Here is a 6,868-nt window from a genome sequence, read left to right on the forward strand (position 1 = left end):
ACTTTCTCTACCATTTCCACATACTTGTTTGTGCTGCTTAACCAACCCGTCTGGCTGGGACTCTGATAATTTCAGCAACAATTCACTATTGGCTCCAAACGTTTCAGGAAGGTGGTGTGTGGGCTGAGCATCTACCATACTGAAAACGATTAAGTCATTTTTAATGGGGTCAGGCATGGGCTTGGTTTTCACGGCCTCATTAACATTAACGCTTAGATTTAATGAAAGGTGCTATTGTGTTGCCACATGCTGATGTACATGGTGGGATTAGTCTGATGATTATACAGGGGCGTAGCCACGGGTGGGCCTGAGCCCACCCAGCTTGGACTCAGGCCCACCCAGCAGCAGGTGCAACAGTGCCAGCGATAGTTTGGAACAGGCTGGGCTTCCCTGTCCTAAATCGTTTTGTTTCCAATGGGGCCTGTGCAGCATCTGTTCTTTGTTCCTTCCCTCACCTCATCCATCCCACAACTCTCCTTGCTTCAGTGGGTCCCCGACAGCGGCAGTGCGATTCCTATACACTGCCTGTCACTAAACCGGAAGCCTCTCCTCTGCTGCAGCTTCCTGTTTCTCTGCCTGGGTGGGAAACGACAGGGGGGAGGCTTCTGGGTTAGCGGCAGGCAGCATATATATAGGAATCGTTGCCGCTGCTGGGGACCCACTGAGGAGCTGAAGCAAGGACAGTCATGGGATGGGTGAGGTGAGAGAAGGAACAAAGAACAGATACTGCACGGGGGGGGGGGGGGGGGGGCAAGAGAGGGAAGGAGAGTTGCTTCACGGGGAGGGCGAGAGGGGAAAGGTGAATTGCTACACGGTTGGGGTGAGAGGGAAGGTGAGTTGCTGCCCGGGGGGGGGGGGGGGCGAGAGAGGGACAGAGAGTTGCTGCATGGAGGGGCAGAGAGGAAAGGAAAATTGCTGCATGGAGGGGGCAGAGAGGGAAGGAGAAATGCTGAATGGGGAGCGAGAAAGGGAAGGAGAGATGCACAGGGGAGTGAGAAAGGGAAGGAGAGATGCTGCACGGAAGTGAGAGAAAAAAGAGATGCTGCACAGGGGGGTGAGAGAGGGAAGGAGAGATGCAAGGAGGGGGGGGAGGGAGGGAGAAATGCTGCATGGGGGGAAAGATGCACAGGGGGGAAGGAGGGAGGGAGGGAGAGATACTGCATGGAGAGGGGTGCAAGAGAGGGAGAAATATTGGACATGATGGTGAAGGGGAGGAAGAGTGAGATGTTGGACCCTGGCCACAAGGGAGAGATGGTGGGGAGGGGGAGAGAGGGAGAATTGTTGGATATGGGGTGAAGGGGAAGAAGGGAGAAATGAGAAAGGGAGGGAGGTGGAGGGGTGAGAAAAGGGAGGGAGAGATACTGCATGGAAAGAGGGAGAGATGATGCATGGGAGAGAGGGAGAAATATTAGGCATGATGGTGGAGGGGAGGAAGGGAGAGATGTTGGACCCAGGGCACAAAGGAGGGAAAAACAGAGATACTGGACAATGGGAGAGAGGGAGGGATGTTGGTCAAGTGGGGGGGGGGGGATGAGAGGGAGGGATACACAGGAGGTGGAGAGGGGAGAAAGGGGGAGATGTTGGATCCAGGAGCAGAAGGGAGTGATGCAGAGATGCCTGACAATGGGAGTGAGGAAAGAGAGGGAGAAATACTGGGCCATGGGGCAGAAGGCAGAAGGGTGGAGGGAAGAAGATGCTGGGAATGGTGGAACCATGTGGGAGAAGCCTGGAAGGGGGTGGCAAGGAAATAAATGAGAGGATAGTGTTTACAGAGGGTAGAAATATGGTAATGGGAATGGAGGGCTGAGGAAGGAGTGAGATGGGGGAATGGGACAGCTAGTAGGTGAGAGAACATGGACATTTGATAGGTAGCTGAAAAGTAAAGAGGAGAAGACTGGAAAAGAGTGAAATTTGAGTTGACAGAAAATAAAATAAAAGATAGGAAAGAGATAAAAAGGATTGAAAATATGTCAGAGGCAGGTGTAGTGAGGGAATAGACAGGAGAGAGGAGAAAAGAAATGGACAGCAGCCACTTGAAAGAGAATTAGCAGATGACAGACAGGAAAGCATAAAAGAAAAACTGGGACCAACATGATGGAAAAATAAAATGACCAGACAACAAAGGTAGAAAAAAGCATTTTATTTTGAACTAGTAAAAAAGGCCCGTTTCTGACACAAATGAAATGGGCGCTAGCAAGGTTTTCCTCGGAGTGTGTATGTTTGGGAGAGTGTATGTGAGAGTGATTGTGTGAGAGACAGAGTGAAAGTGTGAGTGTGTGTGTGTGAGAGAGAGAGTGAGTCTGGGTGTGAGTGTGTTTGTGAGAGTGTGTGTGTGTGAGAATGAGAGTGTGTGCAAGTGTGTATGTGAGACACAGTGTGAGAGAGAGTGTGTGTGTGTGCGAGAGAGAGAGTGTGTGTGAGACACAGATTCTCTGTGAGAGTGAGTGTATGAGACCAAGCGAGTGTGTGAGTGACTGTGTGGCACATAGAGAGTGAATGTGATACAGTGTGAGACAGAGTGTGTGAGAGTGTGAGTCAGAAAGACATTGTATATGAGAGAGAGTGTGAGCCCTGCCCTCCCAATCCATGCCCATCTGTCCCCTGCCCCCTCCATTCATCCTTTTCCAGCAATTCCCCTCTCTCCCTGAGCCCTGCCCTCCCAATCCATGCTACTCTGTCACCTGCTCCCTCCATTCATCCCTATCCAGCAATTCCCCTCTCTCCCTGAGCCCTGCCCTGCAATCCATATCCATCCATGCCCATCTGTCCCCTCCATTCATCCCTATCCAGCAATTCCCCTCTCTCCCTGAGCCCTGCCCTCCCAATCCATGCCCATCCATGCTCCTCTGTCACCTGCCCCCTCCATTCATCCCTATCCAGCAATTCCCCTCTCTCCCTGAGCCCTGTCCTGCAATCCATATCCATCCATGCTCCTATGTCACCTGCCCCCTCCATTCATCCCTATCCAGCAATTCCCCTCTCTCCCTGAGCCCTGCCCTCCCAATCCATGCCCATCCATGCTCCTCTGTCACCTGCCCCCTCCATTCATCCCTATCCAGCAATTCCCCTCTCTCCCTGAGCCCTGCCCTGAAATCCATATCCATCCATGCCCATCTGTCCCCTCCATTCATCCCTATCCAGCAATTCCCCTCTCTCCCTGAGCTCTGCCCTCCCAATCCATGCCCATCCATGCTCCTCTGTCCCCTGCCCCCTCCATTCATCCCTTTCCAGCAATTCCCCTCTCTCCCAGAGCCCTGCCCTCCCAATCCATGCCCACCCATGCTCCTATGTCACCTGCCCCCTCCATTCATCCCTTTACAGCAATTCCCCTCTCTCCGAGCCCTGCCCTCCCAATCCATGCTCCTCTGTCCCCTGCCCCCTCCATTCATCCTTTTCCAGCAATTCTCCTCTCTCCCTTCCATGTCCCCCCCCTCGCATCCATGCTCCTCTCTCTCCCATGTCCCAGCCCGGCCCGGCCTCTTCTCCTCCCCCCCTTCGCATCCATGCCCCCCCTTCGCATCCATGCTGTCGTTTCTCCCCTGCCCTCCTGCTCCCATTGTTCAACTTTACTGCCCACCCTCTTCTCTCCCCCCAACATCTTTTTGTTTTTTTTTCTTTTTAAATTTACCTCCGTGGCGGTTCCGGCAGCGCAGCGTCAGGGAAGGAGGCGGCGCTCCCGACGTCTAGCCTTCCCTTCGCTGTGTTCCGCCTTCTTCTGATGTCATCCTTGACGTCAGAAGAAGGCGGAACACAGCGAAGGGAAGGCTAGAGACGTCAGGAGCGCCGCCTCCTTCCCTGACGCTCCGCCCTCGACGTCAAGTTTGACGCGTGGGCGGGGCAGACACAAAGCAATCTCACCCCCTTCACTTTTGGAACGTTGGGTAAGTGAGGCTTCATTCGAACGTTGGAGGTGCGTTTTATATAGAGAGATATTTTAAATGGAATATGTTAGCTGTGGGAAATGTGCATAGCAAATGTCTTTGTACTGTGTTTTGTAGAAAAGGAAATGCATTTCTGTTGGGGTTTTTTTGTCTAAATATTTTAATTTATGATCCCTTCTATATTTGGTGAGGGTAATGGCAGGTGGGGAAATCAGAGAGAAGGCAGGAAGGAGAAGGGATAGGGAGTGGGGGCCCTCCTTTATTTTTTATATTCTGACCAGGGCTCTAGCATGTCTAACAGTGGTCCTGACCCTTGCTGTAGAGCTTATGGGGATCCCCAGCTGAGGACCTCCTCCAAAGGTGGCCAGAATTCTCATCTACCAAGCTCTGCAGCTGGTGACAGCATCCTTGAGCCACCAACAACTAAGCATGATTGGGGTGCTGGCATTAGTAACTTAGAGACCTTGCTGCTGCCTGCCAAGCTTGTTAAAAGGGAGTTCTGGCCACCTTTAGAGAGAGAGCCTTTAATTGACAGGTGTGGGGATCCTCATTAGCTAAAGTATTTATATTTTGATGCGGGGCGGGACAGAGAAAATTTTTGTGCCCACCCACTTTGGGCTCAGGCCTACCCAAAATTGGCTGCCTGGCTACGCCACTGATTTACTAACAGTGTGGCACACTTTAAATGGTCTAGGATCAAATGTGGTTACAGCATTATTAATACAATTGGAAATATACAACCATCAGAATAAGAATTCAGTCCATGTCTCACAGGAAAGACATATCAATGCACCTGATATTATGTATTTCTTGAAATAAAATCTACACGTTTCTTTATGTGTCCTGTTCTGAGATGGTTATCACTAAGTAGACCTCTGGAGATGATTCAGCAGCATAGAAATCATTTCCATCCAAAGCAGAAAATTTTCTTTGATTTTCCCACATATGACGTGTTCTACTTTGGTGCATCCTTTGCACAGCAGGCTTGTTTCCTGAATGCATATCTGGGGCTTCCAACAGCATCACTTAAATCTGACCGCAATCGTCCACAGAAAAGATTGTAAGCTCTTTGAGCAGGGACTGTCTTTCTTCTATGTTTGTGCAGCCGCATACGCTTTGTAGCGCTATATAAATGCTAAATAGTAGTAGTAGAAAAGGAATAGAAAAACAAAGTCTTGTTGTGACCCTTTTAAAACAGAGTAGGCTGTCTCAGCTCAGCCTCTGTCCTACCTGGTAAGATTTGTGCACAAATTACAATGCATGGTCTGCTGTTCATTCCCTGCTCCATAACAACCACCAGCATGGTAACGGTGAGCGCAGCTAATGCACAAAAAGTTATCACATGTTAGTAAAACGACTCTATGTGTTTCCTGCTGTAGAGCAGCCTTAACTGCACTCTGCCTCTGATGACCTGCATCAACAAGAACTTTAAAGCACACCTGGGTATGTTGCCTGTATGGATGAAACCGTAAGCTCAAATCTGTTGACCTAATGCAAATTATTTTAAGAAGCGTTTGTCAGAAGTGAGGTTCATTTTTGTGACGGTATGCACAAAACAAACCCCTCGGGGGACGTGTGTGGGTGTGTGCATGCAAGTTTACCAAATCTCCGGAATCAGACCGTGTGAGCCGGAAGGGCAACGTGGCGGCACTTGTAGCCTGAAAGGTGGGTGGCACTGGCAAGCTTAGAAACTGGTGGGGGTGTGCAGGACTGGAGGTGAGAGAGTGACTGGGCTGGGGCAGGAAAGGGGAGAGCACTGGGGGTCAGGTTTGGGGAGGCGCAAAAGGGAGAGCACTAAGGTAATCTCGGTCTGGGGTGGGGAGAAGAGATAAAATGGTTGTAAGGTACAATTGGGAATTAAAAAAGGGAGTAAGTGGATCACTCTCAGGTAGGGTTACCAATACCTCCAGAAAAAGGAGGTATTGGTAACATTGATCCAGTCCGAGTTTTGCTTCCATTTTGAATGCAATGGAAGTAAAACCCAGACTGGCTCAATCTGTCCTCCTTTTCAGAACGCTAAGGCTCCCAGGTATTGGGTGCATGTGTACTCTTGAAGTATAGGTGCCAACTCTGTAGTTGCAGTGTTGAGCAAGCCATTTAGGGACAAGCAATTTGTGCTGTGGTTAGCATACCCAATAAAAAAACAAAAAAGAGTGGCATCTATGCTCTCTGGTTTGCTGCTACTGTATCCCTGACTCATAAATCAAATTTGAGTAATGTACCATACAGGAAAGAAAGCATAAAAGCCCTACAGACAGCAAGGAACTCGGAGGTCCCTTCGATAGCTCAGCTGGTAGAGCGGAGGACTGTAGTGGAAATACGCTGAAATCCTTAGGTCGCTGGTTCGATTCCGGCTCGAAGGAGATCAAAAATTTTTGTTTTTCACTTCTAATATTTTTTTTTGCCTTGCACATTCTTACTATTTTTATAGCCCATATAGTCAGGACACCTGCTTTTTACATTATAGGTGTTTTCCAGCAGTTCATACCCCTTGGTCTAAATTTTGAGATTTGCAGCCAGGGTATCTGGGTTCGGCTGGGTGCAAGAGAGGGGTGCTAAGCAGAAGAAGCAAGAAAGCCTGAGGCTTCCCAAAAAACACAGGCCTTATCTGAAGCACAAGAGCCTTCCAGCACAGGCCAAGATCTGTGAACGTTTATACATAAGTAAGCTATAATATTGAGTGCTCAGGGCCACATTTAATGCTCCATATTACACCTAAGATCTGATAAATTATATGGAGAGTACCACAGAACTGCCAAGACTCCTATCTGCTGGGGAGCCAGGATCTCCTGCTAAACAAATAATTTATTATAGGTAAATTATTTTATGTTTGTTTTTGTTAAATTGTAAGCTGCTTAGTTTATTAGGTGTGGAGGAGTAGCCTAATGGTTAGTGCCCTGGGCTTTGAGCCTAGCAACCTAGGTTTGATTCCCACTGCAGCTCTTTGTGACCTTAACCCTGCACTGCCCCAGGTACAAAAACATAGA

General features: G+C 49.3%; 1 non-coding gene across 1 annotated transcript; it reads left to right on the forward strand.

Moving 5' to 3' along the window:
- Positions 1-6,156: 6,156 nt before the first annotated feature.
- Positions 6,157-6,244, forward strand: TRNAY-GUA. Its single transcript is given in 2 exon segments — positions 6,157-6,193; positions 6,209-6,244. It is a non-coding gene; the product is annotated as a tRNA-Tyr (tRNA).
- Positions 6,245-6,868: the final 624 nt, after the last annotated feature.

Source organism: Microcaecilia unicolor, chromosome 11 (genome assembly GCF_901765095.1).
Source record: "Microcaecilia unicolor chromosome 11, aMicUni1.1, whole genome shotgun sequence".
Lineage (NCBI taxonomy): Eukaryota > Metazoa > Chordata > Amphibia > Gymnophiona > Siphonopidae > Microcaecilia > Microcaecilia unicolor.